We start from the raw sequence: 21,272 nt of genomic DNA, 5'->3' as shown, positions 1-21,272 counted from the left end.
CCTCCCAACCTGCCCTCACTCCCCAGTGCCACCCTGTGGAGGGCTAGCTGCTGGCCAGGAGTGCCTCTCACCCTCCAGAGCGGTGGCCAGCCACCCCGAACTTTCCTCTGCTCTATTAATAAACCTCAGCTGAGATCCTTCTGAGCCCCCTCTTTGGGGTTGGATCCTCACCGCTTTGCCTTATCAGCCTTGCTTTTCACAAGCACTTAAATTCATGAGAAAAGGGAAAAAGTGAAATCAGATAGAAATGCAGGTCTGTTTGCTGTTTTCTCCAATGAAATGGTTCTGGGTAAACAGCAGCCGCCTTTGATGAAATCCCAGCAGGCTTAAACAATAAAGCTGGTTACAAACTCAATCTGGCGGAGATATCAGATCTGAAATTGTTTCAAAAAACATGTCAACATTTTCTAATGCTCCTCAAAAAACTTCCTGGGCTGCCCACTGTGGAGTCTGGGTCTGGGAGATAGGATGGAGGCGACTCTGGTCTTGGCCTCTGCTCAGGCCCCATGGGACTTTCCAAGTCAGGAGCCCAGAGGCTCAGGAGCAAGCTGTTCCTGCTGCTGGGGGGCCCTGTTATTTGTAGAAGCTTAAGTGGCCACTTAATAGGCACTGCCCAAGCCAGGCAGGGCCCACTCTCCCTCTCATACACCACTGCTGTTACACCTCCCCCCACCAAACTTGGCCTCTCTGCCTCCACCCTTAACTCCCTACCTTCTATTCTCCATACTGCAGCCAGCGGAAGCTTTTAAAAATGTAAATCAGATCATGCCATTCCTTTGCTTAAAACCTCTAATGCCTTCGTACTGCACTTAGAATAAAATCTGAACTCCTCCCGTGGCCTACAGAACCCTCGGGGATAAGCCACTGCTTAGTTCTCCCCCACTCGCTACTGCCTCCCCGGCCTTCTACCCAGACCTAGAACACCCGTCTCTTTTCTGTCTCTGGGCCTTTGCACTCCCCGTAAACTGCCTGGGATGCTCTGGCCTCAACCCACTGTCATGGTTCAGCTCTCAGACCACGCCAGTTAGTGTTGCTGTCCTCCCTAGCCAAACACACGATCATAATACAGTTCCTTGTCTGCACGAAGTTCAGCCACTCTCTGAAATCACCTTATGTGCTCACTAATTAGCTGTTTGGAATGTAATCTCTCTGCAGACCCAGCCAGACTTGTGGGCCTCCTTGGGTACAGCCTATGACCGGCACATAATAGGTGCTCAATAATTAACCGCTGCATGAAAGAACAACAAGATGTCTGACCTCCAAGGGCAACGCCCAGGAGGCCTGGAGCACACCACGGCAGAAATACCTTGCCAGCCCCTCTATTTGGCCTCCCTGGCTACCTCGCTTCCACCTCATGGGAGGCCCCTTGCAGGCTTTGGGTTCTGGGCCTCGGGAGGCCAGGTCTGGCCTGGGAACTGGGATGTCCTTCCGCTTTCACGGCTCCCTTCCCGAGGGCTGCCTCTTCCTCTCCGCCTCCGCTCCCCCAACAAGATCAAACAAGGACTCTAGAATGGGGGTGGGCAGAGGCGGCTGGTGGGGGCTGTGGATCCTAAGCCCTCCTAAGGCCTTCCTGGAAAAGCATGGGCATTGGTCTGCTCGGGCCTCCCGGGTCCGGGGCCTGGGGTGGACAGCGATGCCACCCGAGGGCACAGGTCCCCCACCCTCACCCCCACACGCCCGGGACGCGATCGATCCCTGCCACTCCGGCCTTATTGCCGAAGAGAGCTGCCGGGGCTGGCAGAGGAGCCAGACGGCTGCGGAGGGGGTGGGGAGGCCTCCTTGGCTCCCTGGCCCGGATTAAATATTTACTATGTTTTGTTTGGCCTTTGGGGGAGGAGCGGGGAGGGCGGTCTCATCGATCCCGAGCTGCGGGGCGAGGCCCGGCCAGGCTGGAGGCGAGGGCGGAGCCCAGGCCCCGAGCCCCCGGAGCCTCCCCGGGCCGGGCCGGGCAGAGAGCGCCCCCGGGCCCGACCCCTCCCGGGGCGAGGATCGCTCACTGCCGAGGCGCCGGGCCGCGCTGACAGATCTGGGTTACCGCGCGGGGAGCCGCCGCCCGCCCTGGAAAAGATTCCCACCTCTCGGGCGCCAAGGCCGGGCGAGGGCCGCGAGCGACGCCCCGCGCTCTGCTAACCCCGCCGCCGCCCGCCCGAAGGTCCTGCCGGCGGACTTGGGAACCCGGCCCCGGCCCCACGCGACCCGCCCCGACAGGCCGCGGTCCCCAGAGCCCAAGCTATGCTAAACCGCACCACTAGTGCGATCTCTCCTAGCCCAACAGCAGCCCCCAGAGGGCTCCACTCTCCCATTCTACAGATGTGAAATCGAGGTAGGGAAGGGTCGATGCGGAGCCAGACTGGGCACCCAGGTCCACCCCAAAGCCCGATGGTTTCCTCATCTGGCTCACCCCACGCTCTGCCCACCGGCCTGGCAGGCTTGGAAGCAGGGAGTGAGAAAGCAAGTGGTCTAGCCTGGCAGGGACCCAACGGGGAGGGGGTGGCTCTGGGAGTGCTCCGAAACTGCCTGCTGGGGGGCGGGTTTGACACCCTCCTTCGGCAGCCAGATAGGACCCCGGAGTCCCTTTACGTGGGCACACACACACCTGCTAGTCACCCATTTACTATTCCACACATGGAATAGGCCCATGGGAGGTGGAGAACACAGCCGTGCCCTCCCCCAGCGCAGTGAGAATACACACAGTAAGAGCTGCCCTTCTGGTCCCTCCACTCCCACATACACTAGCACACTAACTCCCATGCACACACAAGGGCATGACCACCCTCCCACAATCCTATTACATGTATGTACACTCCCGTAAAGAGCTGCTTACACCACATTCTACACATGGAAACACACACTTGTCCACACCACCCCTCTATACATATATGGGTACATATGCGTACACACACGCACACATCAATTAAGGAGAGGCCGCCCGACTGTCTCGCGTGTGCCCACCTTATAAACACGCTCACGTGCATATATACTAAGAGCTGCCCCATCCCCTATACGTGCACGTGTATATGCCAGCACACACACATTTATACCCAAAGAACACCCATCCGTACCTCTGTACATGCTGGCATAACATGCACACAGAGCGGACTATTCCCTCATCCCGGCACACACTCACACACGTGCACCAAAGTGTCCACCCCCACTCCATCCCTATACATGTGTGACACCCCTGTGCACGCACAGACGTGAGCGCGCGCGCGCGCACGCGCGCGCACACACACACACACACACACACACACACACACAGCACGCATGCGCTCTGACTACCGGCGGCTGGGGAAGAGCTGCAGCCTTCAGCCCTGCTCCTATTTAAAGAGAAGCATTGCTGGAAAAGGAACAAAAGCAAAGCTGGCTATAAATAGCCACCTCCCTCCCAGCTTTTCCTGCCCTCCGGCCTCCGGCCTTGCCTCTCCTCTCCCAGCTCAGGCCCACAGCAGCAAGGGCAGGGCTGTCCCCGGGGGCTGGCAGTGGGGCCCTAGAGGCCATGTGGCCAAGCACGGACTACTGGAGCAGGCCAGGGGCTCTGGGGCTGGGTGGGTGCAGGGACACTGGCCCCCCCCCCCCGTCTGCAGCCAGCCCTGTGTGCATGTGCCCAGCTCGGAGGGAGGAAGGCCGACTTGGGCCTGGGCTGCTGCCTCAGCAGAACTGGAAGGCTGGCAGCTGCAGGGAGAGGAAGGCGGGTCCACCAAGCATCGGCCACGGCCACGCCTGCCCTGGTCTTGGTCTTCCCAGCCAGGCCAGACCTTCCCTGGATTGGTTCCTGGTTTCCTTCTTGGGCCCAGAGTGGGGGAAACTGGGTGGCAGGAAGCCTCACAGGGTGGAGGAAAGCATATCAGGACAGGAAGTGGAGGAGGGGATACAAGTCCCATTTTAAGTTCCAGTTCTGTCACCTACCAGTTCTGTCACCTACCGGCCCCAACATCCTCGAGCAGGGCTCCTAACACACCACCCAGCCTTGGGTTCAACCCCCTCTGCACATGGTGTGGGCAATGCTGCGTGAACAATAGGTGTGCCTGGCAGGCCCTTGGGAACGGTGGAGCACCATGGGATGGGGGAGATTACTGACTGCTCTCTGTGTCTGAGAATTGGATCAAAATAACCATGATAATTCATTTTGTTTATTTGGTATTTACCATGTGCTAGGCACTGGGCTGGCTTATTTGATCCTCTGTTAGGTAGCTAGTTTATATTTCCATTTTAACAGATTGAGCGACTGAGATTCAGTTGCTTGCCCCCAGATCACACAGGCCCCTAAAGTACAAAGCCAGGTTGCAGAGCCAAGCTGGGGCTGTCTGAGACTAAAACCCTCTTTCCTGCGTCCGATACTCTGGGGGACTGGGGGACCCTGGTCCTCTGGGCAGAGGAGGGTGGGTGGGGCTGCTTCTCCCAGGCTAGCCAGAGACTGGAACTGGATGGCTGCAGGGAGGGAGGGTGGCATGGTCCCCAGTTCCAGAGGCCCCCACCGGCCCCCATCCCTCCCCCCCCCCCCCCCCCCCCGCCCCACTTGCTGCATCCACCCACCGCCTCCTCCCTCCCCCCCCCCTAGCTCCCCAGAGGGGCCTTTCTCCACCAGCCCTGGGGAAGGGGAAGGGAGAGGGTGGGGGAGAGCTCAGGCAGACCTACTTTCAAGGCTTTAATCCTTTTTGCTTAAAGGATTTTTTTTTTGCTTGGGGAAGACTTGGTCTGATCAGAGGAGAGACGCAGGGAGCTGACAAGCTGTGGAGGATGGAGGGGGGGTGGCGAGGAGAAAGAAATACATATTTATTACCCTCAATTATTAAAAAATAGATAGTACCAGATCTTAGGTCCTGACAGACACTGCAGCAGTATTTGCACAAGGACTATTTTCTTTTCTTTCTCTTTTCTCTCTCCCTCTATTTTTTTTTTTTTTTTTTTTTTTTTTTTTTTTTTGGTTAATTGTGTTGAGATTGTAATGTGGCTAGCCTGTTAGGAAAACCACCCTGGCCAGTTTCCAGTGGGTGGAAGAAGGCTGTGGTACTAGACAGGTGAGCAGAACCTCTACACCCCAGGTACAGGGAAGAGCCCACGCTTTATCGCAGTGGAGGGAGGGGTTGGGGTGGGAGGGGTCGGTGTGTCCCATTTTGGGCTGCATAGGCTGGACCCGTGGCAGGCAGGTGTCCTTAGCTCTTTCTCTCCCTTCACTGCTCTCAGTGTTCCCGTTCTTTTTAAGGAAGTAGCCAGAGAGAGAAATCCATTCTGGGCTCCTTCCTAGGGGAGGTGACAGAACTCGCCCTGGAGCTTCTGCGGGCTTCAAGCAGGGCCAGCTCCCCAAACACACCCTTCTCCTCCCATGATTGTATCAGCCTGTTGAAAAGGGGTCAGGTTGTCAGCCTAGTGCAAAGATACAGAGGCATCCGGCAGTACCAGGGCCCCCTAAGGCCTGATACCCAAGAGGTTAACACCCCCATCTTCCTAGGTGGGGCCTAGAAGCAAGCAGAGAGGGATCTACAATGAGGAAAAAGGCCATGAGAAGAGGACTATGGCATTCGTTTCGGTTCTCAGTGTCCCCACAGAGCCTGGCACACAGTAGGCCCTGGCATATGGCTATTGAATAAGAGGCATTGGATGATAAAGACAGAACAACAGCATTGTCTCACTGAGGCCTTGCTACATGCCTGGAAGGCACTTTACAACCATTTGTCAAGAATTCTCAGAACCCCAAGAGGCAGGTCGCATTAGCCCCATATTTCAGATGATGAAACTGAGGCCCGCAGAATTAAAAGCATTTGGTCAGGCAAGGTCAGGCAGCTGGTTAAGTGGCAGAGCAGGGCCCTGGTTCCCACTTGTCCTACTCCACAGCTCTTGGTCTCATCTACTTAGCTCAAGATACAGAGACAGCAAGGATGCCTGGGAAGACCAGAAATAAGTTCCAGAGGAACCAGGCAAAAAAACAGTGACTATTTCACAGATCAGGAGATGAAGGCCCTGGGCTGGGACTGGGTTTTCCTCTCTGACTGGGGAGACCTTGTTTGGAAGAGAAGGAAGAAGCCACTGAGTAGAGGTGAGGGCTTAGGCAGGTGGTTGCTGGGTGATGTTTTCCATTGCTCCCCCTGCATTGTCTCAGGGGCCTTCTCCTGACCCTAGGCAGAGGGGTCAGGGAGGTCAGGACAGAGTCAGTCCTCCCCCGACAGAGTAGCCCTCTCTGCTCAAGGTGAGCCATCCCCTCTGGTCCCGAGACTCTTGCTCCTGGCCACGGCTGGCCTGTGTCAGCCTGACCACTCAGACTCAGCTCTGGTCACAAAGAGGCAAAACTTCACAGGGTATTGAGATCTGGTCTGCAGGAAGGATGACACAGGATGACACAATGTTACTACTAACATTGAGGGCATTTGCTGAGCCCCTGTCGCAGTCAAGTGCCAAGAACTTATCAGGATTAGCTTGTTTCATCTTTACCACCTTACAAGGCAGGTACTCTTTTTTTTTATTCTTGACAGAGAGAGACAGAGCACAAGCGGGGGAGGGGCAGAGAGAGAGGGAGACACAGAATCCGAAGCAGGCTCCAGGCCTGTCGCACAGAGCAGCACAGAGCCCGACGCGGGGCTCAAACTCAACAGACCGCGAGATCATGACCTGAGCCAAAGTCGGACGCTCAATCGACTGAGCCACCCAGGTGCCCCAACAAGGCAGGTATCTTATCAGTTGTCCCATTTTGGAAAAACTTAAGTTCAGAGAAATCAGGTCATTCCCAGGACTTGAACTGGGTCTGGCCAGATCCTGTGTGCCTAGCCAACCCACTAGGAAGGGAAGGGCTTGTCCACTGACCCCTGCAACGAGCCCTCCCTACTGGCCTCCACTAAGCAAGGAGAGCCACTAGCACTGTGTCCTCCGCTGGGTTACAGGAGCAGGAAGAGACTGGGGACAGGGTCCTGGATAGATATGGGGCACGTTACTAATGTTACCGGCCAGCAAGCAGCCTGCTTTGGACATTCTGGAGTACTCATCAGCCAACCACTCCTAATGTTGTACGATGTTGGGCAAGCCACAGCCATTCTCTGGGCTTTGGTCTCCTCAGCTGAGCTATATAAGGTCCCTTCCAGTACCAAATATGAAAAGGCCTACAAAACTGTCAAAACCACACAAATCCCCTGGTCCAAATCAGGAGCAAAGAGAATGCTCTTCCTCAAAGTCCATCCTCAGGAGTTTTTGGTTCTACCCCAAACCCAAGGAAAACTAAAGCCTCTATACATCTTCCCCTCTGGTTCACCCAAAGCCTGTTTCACTAGAGACCTAGGCCATGTTCATGGCCACAACACACGTGTACACACACACACACACACACACATACACACAGACCTTCCTCCTCTGAAAATAGCCAGAAGGCTTCAGGTCTAGCTGACTGCTACTTGGGGTAGTATCAAGCCTGCCCACCTAACAGGTGTCACTGACACTGCACGATGGCCTCCACACACCTGGCTGTCTGTAAAGACCTTGACCTCTCACCCTTCTTTCCTTCTCCAGCTCAGCAGTCCATACAGCACATGGACTAAGGCATGGGCACAGGTGTTGGCTAGCTAACACCTCTAACAGCAAAAAGCTGGAAACAGCCTCTGTGCACAACCTGAGGGGATGGGCAGTCATACAATGGAACATTGTGCAGCCATTAAAATAGGTTTAGAATTACCAACCTAGAGGGGCGCCTGGCTGGCTCAGTCGGAAGGGTGTGCGACTCAATCTCGGGGTTCTAAGTTCGAGCCCCACGTTGGGTGTAGAGGTTACTTAAATAAATAAAACTTAAAAAAAAAAAAAAAGAGCTGGGGCACCTGGGTGGCTCAGTTGGTTGAGCGACTGACTTCGGCTCAGGTCACGATCTCGCAGTTTGTGAGTTCGAGCCCCGTGTCGGGCTCTGTGCTGACAGCTCAGAGCCTGGAGCCTGCTTCGGATTCTGTGTCTCCCTCTTTCTCTGCCCCTCCCCCACTCATGCTCTTTCTCTGTCTCAGAAATAAACATTAAAAAATTTTTTAAATAAAAAAGAGAGAGAGAATTACCAACCTGGAAATTACTCACCCTAATGTTTGAGATACACTGTAGATTCAACAAGACAGGGCCCATTTGCATGAATGTGGGGAAGCGGCACAGGATACCCCACACTTCATTCTCGGGGTGTGGAATTACAGTGATTTTCTTCCTTTTGCCAATCCAATGTTTTCTGTCATGGGTATGCATTATTTGGGGAGTTCAAAAATTCTACTCAGTGGCTGATGAGTCAACCGACCCTCCTCCTCCCTGGTTCTTAGGTTTTTGCAACAATCGGGCTCCCCCATTCTGTTGTACAACTGAGAGGCCACCGCCCCATGCCACGAACAGCCATCATGGTCTATGTACACTTGTCCCTCGCTCTCCAATCTTTCCAACCTGCCGATTCCTTCCGGGCCCTCCTCTGCCCACAAAGCCTTTAAGCCACCTGCCTCACGGGCTTGAAAACACCTTCTCTGTCACCCTACCCTGGCCTTTCACTTCCGGTGTGTGGCTTCTCTCTCCCATCAGATGGTAGATTTCCTGAGTGGGGATGGGTCGCTCACTCTCCACAGTACCTAGTCCAGAGTGAGAGTTTGGTTATTTAGGAAACAAATACAAGAGAGCACAGGGGCTCAGGCCTGGTCTGAGATGAGGGTCTAATTGGGGAGAAAAGGCTGATGTATAAAATGAAAAAGACAAGACCATACACAGAATTAAGTTCTGTGTTTCATGCTTTGGAATAAAAGGGAAGAGCTTATGGGAACTGATCTGTGACCTTGTACTCAGGCTGCAGACTGGGCCGCGTTAACGGCCGATAAGGAGAAGTGTCTGATCTCAGTGAGAAAGAGGGATGCCTTAGACCCACCACTCCTCTTCCTGCCATAATGTTGCTTTGGTTTGTGCTTTGGCTCCTCCCCCTAGCCAAGTGGCTAATGGACTTGGGACTGACACCAAGCTCTAGTCCTCTCCAAAGGAACTCCCCGGGCTATACCCGAATGCCAGCCCTGCCTACAGCCCCAGCCCCAGCCCCAGCCCAAGGCAGCCAGGTATTGTATCAAGAACACTCCCACCTCAGGGCCTTGCACTTGCGGTTCCCTCTGCCTGGAGAGCTCTTCCCAAGCAGGAGCTCAGATAGCTGCAGAGAGCCCTCCCTCACTTTACTTGGGCCTCTGTTCAAATGTCGCCTTTATCAGAAAAGCTTCCCAGTCATTCTAAAATACCTCTCTGGCCACGCTCTGTTCCTTAATTAACCCTCTAACAGGCTTTTCTTTTCTTTCTTTTTTTTTTTTAATGTTTGTTTCCTTATTTTGAGGGAAAGAGATAGTGCGAGCAGGGTAGGAGCAGAGAGAGAGGGAGAGAGAGCGAATCCCAAGCAGGCTGTGGGGTTCAATCCCATGGTTCATGAGATCAGGACCTGAGCCCAAATCAAGAGTTGGATGCTTGATCCACTGAGCCACCCAAGCGCCCCTAACAGGCTTTTCTCCTAAGCACCTATCCCTACTTGACAGAAAAAAGCCATTCATTGTCTCTCTCCCCCCACCAGGAGGCTCAATAAGAAGAGAAGACTTGGTGTTATTCATCCTTAGAGCCACGCCAGCAGTAGGGAGGTACTCAGTGGCTGTTAAATGTTTGTCAATGGAGAGACCCTCCCATACTCCTCTTGGCTGGCAGGATAAAAGACAGCCAGCACCTCCCTGGATAGATAGACAATTCATAGGTGACTGGGATCTATAACATGGTAAACGTGGCTGGCTCAACTGGGGTCTTCCTTCTGGGATACAAAGAATGTGAGGTAATTAGCAGCGGGAGGAGGTAAAAGGCCATCTTAAAGAGCAAGCGGCCCTGGGAGACCATATTGGGCTTTGTCCAAGGTGACAAGTCATGGGTGCAGACAGTGGGGCAGAAGCCGGGGCAGCTGGGCTGGGGGGAAGGAGAGGCACCACAGAGAGGCCGCGGCCTCCTAGAGCTCCTCCCTTTCCTGGAGGCTTCTGGAGTCCCACTCCCTCATCTCCTGGCAATAACCTCCCATTTCCAGCCAGCTACCTTGAACCCCTGCAATCAGATCTGTCCACTGGAGGAAGCAGAAATAGCAGCCCACCAGGGGCGGTGGGCCAATTACAGGAAGATGCGAACCCGCCGCTACCTCGAGGCAGCCCCAGGGCCCACGATTTGGTGGCACAATGTCCCCCTTGCCTGGTGCATTCTCCTAAGTGTGGCCCCGTGAACTGCCTTGGCCTCTCCCTCTGCTCAGAGGTTTTATTTAGATTGCAGGCCTGGGGCCTGGACAACAACCTGGGAGCCCTCCCTCCCTTCGAGGAGAAGAAGCAGTTCAAAGTAACAAGTCATTTTCACAGAGAGAAGACAAAAGAGGCCGGCTCCTCACCCCAGGCACCACCTGAGCTGGGCTTATCTCCTCGTGTTCGGGCCAGTCTCATTTAAACATTTCAGATCTCTGAAGCCCAGAGCGTCCACAAGAGGTTTTTATTTGCCACAGAATCAATAGTGCAAATTTTGTTCTATAAAAATCTGCCAAGTACAACCTTAAACTTTTCAGAGTGAGAGTGCTATTTCTTTTCCCAACACAGCTCCAGTCCTGTTAGATGTCCTCTGTGGTCCAGCTGGCCCGTCTTTCTGTACCTCCTAGCTTCCTGGGGCCACAGAGGAACAGAGCTGGGCTGGGGTGAGGCAGCAGCAACCCTGGGCCCTGGACCAGCCATGTAGCCCCTCTGAGACTCAGTGTCCTCATCTGTAACCTGGGGCCAGTAGGACCTGCCCTGCCTTTTCTGCTTTTAACGAGGCACTGCAGGGGCACCTGGGTGGCTCAGTCAGTTGAGCACTTTGGCTCATGTCGTGATCTCACAGCTCGTGGGTTCCATCCCCACGTTGGGCTCTGTGCTGACAGCTCGGAGCCTGGAGCCTGCTTTGGATTCTGTCTCCTTCTCTCTGCCCCTCCCCCCACCACCATTTTTTTTCTCTCTCTCTCTCTCTTTCAAAATAAATAAACGTTAAAAAAAATTTTTTAATGAGTCACTGAACAGGGAAAGCTGTAAGACTTGGGGAGAAAAAAATGTGTGTCTTCTTGGTTGCTGGTACTAAAGCCGTAGCCCAGAAGCAGTCAGGTATTGTATCAAAAAATGCTCCTGCCTCAGGGCCTTTGCACTTGCTGTTCCCTCTGCCTGGAGAGCTCTTCCCAAGTAGAAGCAGCTTGGATAGCTGCAAAGAGCTCTCCCTCATCTTACTTAGTCTCTGTTCTTTTTTCTTTTCTTTCTTTTTAAATATTTATGTTTTTATTTTGAGAGAGAGAGAGAGAGAGAGCATGAGCAGGGTAGGGTCAGAGAGAGAGAGAGAGAGAGAATATCCCAAACAGGTTCTGCACAGAGCCTGACACAGGGCTTTATCTCACAAACCATGAGATCATGACCTGAGCTAAAATCAAGAGTTGGATGCTTAACCAACTGAGCCATCCATGTGTCCCTCTTTTTTCTATTTTTTAAGCTCCAGATTATCATGGTTTGATTTTTTTATGGTTACAGAACAATTTAAAAATTAGGTTTAAAAAAATTTTTTTTAATGTTTATTTATTTTTGAGAGACAGACAGAGCATGAGTCAGGGAGGGGCAGAGAGAGAGAGGGAGACACAGAATCTGAAGCAGGCTCCAGGCTCTGAGCTGTCAGCACAGAGCCCGACGCGGGGCTCAAAACCACAAACTGTGAGATCATGACCTGAGCTGAATCAGACGCTTAGTCAACTGAGCCACCCAGGCGCCCCTAAAAATTAGGTTTTAAAACAACTTAAAAGTTAGGTTTTAGTACTAAGTTTTTTGGGTTCCAACTTATGTGTACAATATTGAATCAACATTTCTTTCTTTCTTTCTTTCTTTCTTTCTTTCTTTCTTTCTTTTTCTTTCTTTCTTTCTTTTTAATTTGAGAAAGAGAGAGTGTGTATGTGATAGTGGGGGAGAGGGGCAGAGAGAGAGAGAGAGAGTGTGTGAGTGGGGGAAAGGAGCAGAGCGAGAGAGAGAATCCTAAGCAGCAGAGGCTCGATCCCACAACCCCAGGATCATGACCTGAGCTGAAATCAAGAGTCAGACGCTCAGCTGACTGAGCCACCCAGGCTCCCTTGAATCAACATTTCCAAACAATTCATGAAGACATGACATTAGTTACTGATTCAACACTATTCACCAAGTGTCACTATGTGCTACATTTTATTTTGTGCCCGATGCTGTTTTAATCGCGTCCTGATAGGAACAGCAGAGCGCATGCTCAGATTAATTAGATGAGTGCATAGTAGTCAGAGAACCTGGGTAGGGAAACCCCAAGAGATAATGCCATTCGCCCCACCTCCACCCCACCCTGGGGCTGAGGGGAGAAGGCTCTCTTGGACCTGGAGCCTCCCTGGCAGGAGCTGTGTAGCAGATGCTGTGAAGGCCTGCCTATGCCTGGCTTTCAGCATTTCAGCACACACCAGCCTGACTTCCAACTGGCAGAACCTGCATTTCTTTGCCGGAGGGCTTTTTCTAGCAGTGGGGCTGGCTGTGCTCACCCACAGAGCAGGCCAACAGTGAGGGGGGAATGAATCCCTACAGCAGGAACAACACTCAGCCAATGATGGATAGGAGCCGCGTATAAATACCCCTACTCCCTCCCTCCCTTGTGTGGAGGGAACTTTGAGGTGCGTGTTCTAAGACCGTATCCCCAAATTCCCCGGTGGGCTTGAGTTCTGGTTGCCCACAGTGTTAATTTGCTCAACCACAGGCCCATTATTGGCTTCTTCCCTTCTCTGTCACACTTCCGACTCGCCTACTGGCATTTTCTAGGATGCCTCCCAAATATACATCTTAAACTTGAATCCTCTTCTCAGGCTGCGCTTCTGGGAAAATCTTTGGGGGATGATGGAGGGACATTAGAGCTCACAGTGACTCACCATGGGTTGAACCCAACTGGAAGCGAGAGGGTGGGAGCTCATTGCTGACGTTGGACAGGCCAACCTCCTGCGACAGAGAGCAGATCTGGAGGGGCAGGGGGTAAAGAGTAACCGGTCTCCTCACTGAACTTACCTTCCAATGAGGAGGGCAGATAATGTAAAAGCAATTGTAATCAAATAGGTTGAGTACAATGACTAGGAAGCACAGAAAATGATAGGATGCCCAACTGAAAAGTCTGGACCATCCCCCGAAGGAAAAGAAATCCCTGAAGGTGTTTAAGCATGGGAGGGGATGAGAGCAGGTGGCATTGTAGAATGTGGCCACAGCGTAAAACCTGGATTGGGTGAAGGCAAGAGAGGTGGCAGGGAGCTGCCCATAAGGTCAGGGAGAAGAAGGCAGTCTGGGCTAGGGTGGAGGCAGGGAGAGGGGCAGGTGTGAAGGCTGCTGAGGGGGGAAGGGTGGCACTTTGAGACAGACTGATGGGAAGGGGTGAGGTGAGAGGGGTCATCATCGTGGGCCTGGTTCTTGAGCTGAGGGTGCCTGGGAGGTTGATGGTGCCAGATGCCAAGATGGTGGGGGTATGTGGGGAAGGAGTGGGTTTGCTGCGAGCTCAGGTAGAAGTAGGAGGAGAGTTTCAAACACGTTGAGTAGGAGGGGTCTGTGCGGCTGCCAGCGGAAGTAGCGCTGGGCGCAGGGGGGTGGGCGCGGTGGAATGGATGGCCCCGGACAGCAGAAGCAACACCTCGGCTGAGATGGATGTGCGGGAGTTAGCAAGCAGGAGCTGCGGCCATGGGCATGCAGAAGTCCCCCCAGAGGTGAGAGAGGGGGTGAGACAGCGCCCAGGGCGATGCTTGGGGAGGTGCCACGCTTGAGGATGGCAGGAAGTAGTGGGGTTGGCAAAGTAGGCTGAGAAGGAGCAGCCTGCTCTGTGGGCGAGCAAAGTAGGGAAAGACCAGGGGAGCTGCCATCAGGGAAGCCAAGGGGAAACTGTGGCCAACAGAGTCAAATGCCACCAGAAGGTCAGATGAGCCCAGGAAAATGTCTGGTAGGGTCAGCATCAAGCCACAGTCGAGTGACAGAGGACACAGCTGGAAGTCTGGGTGGAGGAGTAAGAGGGAGGTGAGGGCAAGGAGACACCACGTGTAGACAGCGCCTCTCAGAGTCACAGCGGGTCCAAAAGGAGAGCGGGAAACAACCCCTCCCACGAAGGAGAGCGCTGGGCCTCTGGTCCTGCAGGCAGTGTTGGGTCCCTTTGTTAACACGCAACACACAGCACACCCAGTGGCCTTCCTGTGGGCGCTGCCTTGCCAAACGGGACCACAGGAGACTCCCTGATCTGCTGGAGGGGCTGTTGGGATGGCAGGGAGGCCAGAGCTGGAGGCCCCTGTCCCCAGCTCTGATCAGGGCCACATACGCTTATCTGTTTTATACTCTGGGCTCTGTCAGTGGCTATCATTCGAGGAAACTGCTCTACTTCCAAAAAACACTTGAAAAGTCATCAATCTAGTCAGGTTACAGATGGGGAAACAGAGGCCCAGAGAGGAAGAAACGTACCCAGGGTCCTAGTGAGTCAGCCACAGAGATGGAACCTAACACAGCCCTGGGACTCCAACTTTGGTATTCTTTCTACAACCCCACAGTCCCTAGGAAGAAAAGGGCCACGGCCAAGCCGAAGCCGGGGTCACACAGAGCCGCTGTTCGAGGCAGAGCCTGGGGGCCGGTGAAAATAGAGACAGACAGGAGAGGAAACACCAAATGACACACTGAGCACAGCACATACCAACGAGGTGGCCCTTGGCGCGGGAACAGAGCTGCTGGCCCCCAGCGTCAGGCCTGCCCAGCCTGCCCCACATCGGCCACAGCGTGACCTACCGGGCCCTGCCGCCCCCTAGGCTGGCCAGCCTCAGCCGGGCAACCCACTGCCCTGCACGCTCCTTCCTTCTCTCAGCCTGCTCAGACAAGCCCATGAATAGAACATTAAAGGCAAAACCTTCTAAAAGAAAAAGCAGCTCCCTGGTAGGAGTCGCCCCACTAAATGTCAAATACAGAGCAAGGCTTCCTGCCTTGTGTGCTTCTCACTAATGGAGGCACCTTAGCCTCCATATCCCCATCATCCAATCGCCCTATAAATAAATCATTGTGAGAAGAATGCCAATTTTCCCCCCAGGGCCTCATGAATCTCTCTATACAAGCATATGTAAAGGCCCCCTTCACTATGTGTTGGCACAAGAGCCCGGAGAGAGATGGCAGGCTCTGCGAGGGCAATTTTAGAGGCAGAAGCAAACTTTCATACCACCTCAGTGGGCTGAGAGCCGGGAGCCCAGCTTTTCTCTGACGTGAAGAAGGCTCTTCCTCCATTTCCCGTGGACGCACCCTGACTATGCTGCCACGGCCCTCTGGGATCAGCCCAGGGAGCCGCCAAGAGGCCCAGGTCCAGGGCCTGCGGAGGTCTGTCCCCTAGAAGCCACTTGGCGCCCCCAGCCGTGCAGGGGAGCCACATACCTGCTCCCCGAGCCTGGTCACCGACATGCAGTGCACGGAGCACTGGCCCACTCACCCCTGGAGTCCCCCACTGAGCAGTTCGCCAGCTCACCAACGGCACCAACGAGGCACCGGCGGACCCAAGGTGCGGGTGCTGACATAGGCTCCAGGGCCAGTAGGTCGGGCAAATGCACTCAGCACACTTCCGGCTCGCACACGTCCGGAGCTTGTTGCATGCTTGCCAGGTGTGTTTCTGCACACACACACACACACACACACACACACACACACACACACACACACAGTATTGTGCCAACACGGAGGCCTCCAGGGCAACTCTTCTGAATCAGATAGCAGAGCTGTTTGCTGTTTTGGATCCCAACTTCGCTGACTGATTAGACAATAATCACAGGCTCGGAAGCACCAGCCTATCTGTGAGATCAGACACCTTGCCTCACCATGGTGGAGGAGAGCTCTCACTCAGAGGATTCAAACATGTTCTGAGGGGGGCAGGAGAAGTCCCTTCTAGAAGACCACTCTGAGCTCTGCATTGCAGTCCAGCTAACACACTAGGGCTGGGCCATGGGAGTGCCACCCCAGGAGGGAGGGAGAACCCCAGAGGTGGGGGGGCAGATACAGGTGGAGGGACCTGCCACTACCATCCACCTGAGCCACATCCTGGGGCCGTTGCTCTCCACACAAGCACCAGCCAGTCTGGAGGGTGGCTGTTCACAGGTCTACGAGGTTAGCCAGAAAGAGCAACATAGTGGCAAGATCCAGCCCCCAAATAAACCACGTCCCAGCCTTTCTCAAGGGCACGAAAGCAGGCAGGATGGTGCTGGCCCACTGTCCCATCTGTGTCATGAAGAAACCACAGCAGAAGGCAGTAGGTGAGGGCGTATCTGCCCAAATACAAAGAGGGGCAGGGAAGAAGAGGACAGGTGGGACGATGACTCAGGGTCCTCGAGCCCCAGGCCCCAGCCGGAGATGTTCCTGGGGGTAGACCAGAAGGGGAGTGCCTGGGAACTACCAGGGAGCTCTGTAACAAGATACAAATGATTCATCAGTGTCCAGCATCCTGCAAAACAAATGTCATAGGAATTCAAGGCAGATGGGCACGTGAGACAGTGGAGTTTAGGGGTCAAGAGAACAAGTGAAAGAGTGTGGTGGCAGACAGATCTGGGATTGCATTCTGACTCAACAGTGTGCCAGCTGAGTGACCCAGGACAAGGGACTTCATTTGTCATGCCTCAGTTTCCATATCTGTATAGCAGGGGCAAGTACAGACTGACCTCAAAGGGTGATTATGGAGATCACGTGACATAAGGTGTGGAGTCACTTAGCCCGGCCCATCAGTAATTACAAGCAGCTATTGCCACTGCATGGACACGGATGGGCACAAGTGGATCTTTGCTGCCCCTGTTTCCAGCCAGCATGCATACCTCCTCCCAGTGGGTTCAACCACGCATGCTCTAAGACCCAAGGTGGCTTTGCCTTGCCGTGGTGATGGACACCAACCAAGTCAGCGTGCCTCCTCTCCCCAATTCAAAGGCATCCAAGGAAGTCCCTGCTCTGGGCCCCTTAACCTTGGAGCTAATGTTTCCCTGTCTTCTCCCAGGCCTTGAGGAAACCCTCACCCTGAAGTCCCTGTCCCACTCTTCTCTCCGACTCACTTCTACTCAGGGTGGCCTGGCCAGCGCACCCGAGAAAGGGCTGCTTCCGGCACTCTGCGCGGAGGTCCTGCCTTCTGCTGTCCCTGGAGGCTCTGTTCCCATTTCACCAGCTATTTTGCTTCCTTGGCCATCTGTTCTCTCCCTGTCATCTCCTCTCTGTTTTAACCTTAACCACTACTTTGCTGCAGATGGTACCAAACAGATCCGTTCTTGACATCCTTCATGATGCCTGCCCCCTCCTTCTCATCTCCAGCAAGGGAACTTCTGCTGTGTCCTTTTTCAGGCTGTGACTCCAAAGCTCAGAGTTGAATTCACCCCACAAGCCTCCCTCCTCAGCCTCATCTGCTGTCAACTATGCCACAGGTCAGGGGACAGACACCTGCATTTTCCTCTTCCTAACAAGACTTCCCCTTTTCGAACCTGGCCAAGAACCTCTGCTGGTGTCAAGTCCACCGTCTGCTCCAGTTATCTACCTGGTGTCCATAAATAGTGCCCTTGAACCCTCTAGAGGGCTCAGGAGCAGCAGCCCGAGATGGAGACCACAAACTCCGGGATTCCTTCCTGCAGTGCAGGAGCCCGTGTGCCCATGCTCGGAGTTTGGGTCTGGAACAGCTTGTCTGTCAAAAACGGACCTGAGAGCTGCAATGAGGATTTGGCCACGTATTGGCATGACAGGAATCGAACCAAAACACACTTTCTGTGTGGTCTGAGCTCACAAGGGAAACAATACGCTGCTTTCCTTGCTTTTATTCTGGCTCCTGATGAGAAAATGCATGCATGGGCTTTATTTAGCAACTCGCTCTGCCTCTCTTCTTCTGTTGGTTGTGTCCCGGTGCTCCCCTAAAATTCCTCCTCTTGGCTTCTCTTTTCCGGCACAAGGACGAGGAACTTTGAGGAAAGAAGCAGCCCAGAGGCTCCCAATGATAGAAGCTGTTTTGGTGACATTGGTTCCACCAGGCTGCATTCCCTGAGCGGGACAGAATTAGGCTGGGAAGACTGAAATTCCACTTCTGCACCGGGGTTTGGGATACAAAAGCCTCATATCTCAACCCTCTCAAGCAGGGCTCTTGTATTTCCGCTCTACACTTCCTCTGCAGCGGAAAGAGAAGTGTCTTGGCTGTTGGTGGAACACTCCTCCCTTCTCCTCTCCATCGGAGCTAAAGAGGGCCATGTTATGGATAGCTCCAAGAGATGGAGCCTGCTCACCCCTGGCCACATGGAGACTCTCAGGTCACCTAGGGAACCTCAGGGATCAAATGGACGAAGCACTGACAACCCCATGGTCCCTTCCTCCCTCTGCCTCCCCTCCTTCTTCACACAAAGGAGACCCAATCCAGCCACCAGGCCAGCCCATCTGGCTATGGAAACCAAAAGAACAAAATGCATCTTACTGGATTGCAGACCTTAATCTAGCTCTTGCTGAATTATTCAAAGATGGCATTAACTTATAAATGAGTGTGTTTGACTGATTTTGTGGTTGATGTACAGATAAATTCTAATGAAAGACAGCTACAAGATTTTAAATTATTAATTAGACTGCCACTTAACAAAGCCTATTTGGCACTCTATTTCCTTACTTAACAAGACAAAAACTTTAAGGACAGGTTCTTTATTAGCCCAGAGGCTGTTGATTTGCATTCTGTTTTTATAGCTCTAAAAATGAAAACCATAGATCCTGACCTTAAGCAGGCCACTTCTGGCAAAGCAAAACCCCCAACAGGGCTGCTCTTTCTTCCTGGATGGTGCTGGGTGGCTCGGGGCCTGGCTTGCTCTGCCTGCCTCTCATCTCTGACCAGAGGCTTGCTTTTTATATCCCTGGTTCTGCCAGGGTAGGCCAGGAGATGGAAAAGAGGGCAGGCAGCAGCTGAAGCCTTCAGCTACTAGCACTGTCAGCAGCAGGATCCACTGACGACTCAGGCTCTTCTGGTTCACAGAGGTGGGGCTGTGGCCAGTAGAGTCCTTTCCTGAAGGGATGCAAGGCAGCGCACACAATTCCTAAAATGTCCTGCCAGAAGACAGGACCCAGCTTGCTGTAACAGGACAACCAGAAATCAGAGCAATGACCCTCATGACCGAATGCCTACGCTCACTGCCTTCCTCCTCTGGGGCTTCAGACACTGAGCCTCCTAAATCCACAAAGCACTCCATTGTCAAGCCCACGAGCCCAACCCTTTACAGAAAAGAGGGTTTTTCTCTTCCACTCTGCTCCCAGGATCTAGGAATGGCAGCTCTTTCTTTTTTCAAACCCTCTTCCAAAGCTGGACTATAAAACTCCCTCGGGTCTAGGACCCCATGCAGGGCCCTGCAGCTGATAGGCATGGAAACTGCAACAATTGTCTGAACCCACCCTGTAACATTTTGCTTGGAGCTTTGGGGAACAATTCGAGAAGCAAACACTTCAATGGCCACCTCCCTTGGCATTGGCCTCAGGCATACCTTTGGCTTTCAGCACATACCTAGAATCCACACGGAGAATCCGAGTGTCTTGTACATGTGTGCAAAAGAAACAAGTCCTGGTGATCACAATCAGGGACAGAGAGAGAAGAGTGTCCAGCAAAGGACCAAAATAAAAGTCCTTTGCCCACACAATGTCCCAGCAGAAGGCTGCAGGCCACTGGAGTCGAGCATAGCCCAGCAAAAGGTTTTTCTGCTCTGTTTTCCCCTGGTCAATCCAGGTGGAAACCTCTTTGCTGGAAGAAACTCTCTCATCAACCAAGCCATGAAGGAAGGGAAAAATAGCCCAAGTGGTGAACACATATGACTGCCAAGCCTCCAGCAGCCACCTCTTGAGCAGGGTAAGTGAGTCTCCTCCAAGGGGAGCAGCCCCCAGGATGCACTGGGCTCATTCCAGGTTGGGTCTCTGGATGGGAAAGACAGGCTCCTGGAGGTTACTCAAGCCTCCCTGGGCACCTAAGCCATATAAATGAAGTGCATGGGCTACTTTGTGGCTCACTTTAAACTAGAAACTGCCAAAAGACAACACAGACCAAAAGGAAAATGAGATGTCAGTTTCCCTCTATTATCTCCATCACAAACGAGGCAACCCAGACATGGCGGCTTTTTAAAACTGCCTGGGAAGCCTTACGCACCAGGGCAAGTCTACACACTGCAGGCCGAAGCTTCTCAGACCTGGGCTTCTGCTGAGTTCTGTAAAAAGCCCCTTCTGTGTGCACTCAGGCCAGCACCGCTAGCTGCTGAAAGGACTTTTAGTCTCTTTCTGCAGAGAAAAGGAACTGGGTGTATCCGTGAAGTGGTTTCTCCAAACAGCCGCAGGGACTTTTCCCACACCACAGTAAAAGGCAGCCAGCGTTTCCCCCGCACTGCCCAGGCCCACGTGGAAGACACAAGTCACACACAAGTTTGTGACTATTGACACGATGGGGCAACCAAGGCTTCCCGGTAGGCCTGAGCAAGCCTGGACCACCACAGAGCCTTTACTGCGTCCAGCGAAGGTGTGGTTTCTTCACCCACCTGTCCCACCTGCTAGTGGGGTCTCCTCCGTGACCCCCAGGCCTGCTCTTCTCCGCCCATCTTGAGGCTTCGCTTCCCATTCCTCCGCCACCTCCCCCTGCCCGTTTTCTCCTTCCCTATCCTACTGTGAGGTCAGAATCCTGTGCTTACGACACCTCGGTCTGTTGCCATGGAAACAGGGGCGGATTAAGGCAGGAGCGCTGAGCGCAGGGATCAGGCCCCTCAGCTACCTGAGCTCTCGCCTCAACCGGCTCCCGCAGGGCCCGGGTCGCCAGACACAGGCGCCGAGACTCGCCGGCCACCCGGCCGGGTCCAGGGACGAGAGGGTCCCGGCGGAGCGCCGCAGTTCGCCCGGACCTGGAAAGGGAGGGAGGCAGACGCAGAGGCCGGGGTAGCTGGAGACGGGGCTTGCGGGCTCACGGCGTGGTCACCTGCCCTCCCTGGGCCCTGGGGACAGCTCCCCGCGCGGCAGCCACGTGGGGGCGCGGCGGGACTTCCCCAGCACCCGCGCCAACTTTGCAACGCTCTGCAATGAGCCGGGCGGCGGAGGGAGAGGGAGGGTCGTGGTTAGGTGGTCGCGCGGGGCCAGCTCCCCTCAAGTTGAGCCTGGCACCTGCCGCGCACGAAACCCGCGCTGCCCCCCGCCTTCGCATTTTTCTGCTCCAGTCAGAGAGGAAACTTTGAAGAACCGGACATCAGGCGCTGGCCACCTTCCCTCGGCTGCTGGGTA

At 54.0% G+C, this 21,272-nt stretch overlaps 1 protein-coding gene across 1 annotated transcript in view; it reads right to left on the bottom strand.

The window, feature by feature from the left end:
• RTN4RL1 (reticulon 4 receptor like 1) overlaps positions 1-21,272 on the bottom strand; it is a 73,787-nt gene that overhangs the window by 51,441 nt on the left and 1,074 nt on the right. The window lies entirely within an intron of this gene.

This window comes from Acinonyx jubatus, chromosome E1 (assembly GCF_027475565.1).
Source record: "Acinonyx jubatus isolate Ajub_Pintada_27869175 chromosome E1, VMU_Ajub_asm_v1.0, whole genome shotgun sequence".
In the NCBI taxonomy this organism is placed as follows: domain Eukaryota; kingdom Metazoa; phylum Chordata; class Mammalia; order Carnivora; family Felidae; genus Acinonyx; species Acinonyx jubatus.
The sequence above is the reverse complement of the archived record's forward strand: the minus strand, read 5'-3'. Positions and strand labels throughout refer to the sequence as shown.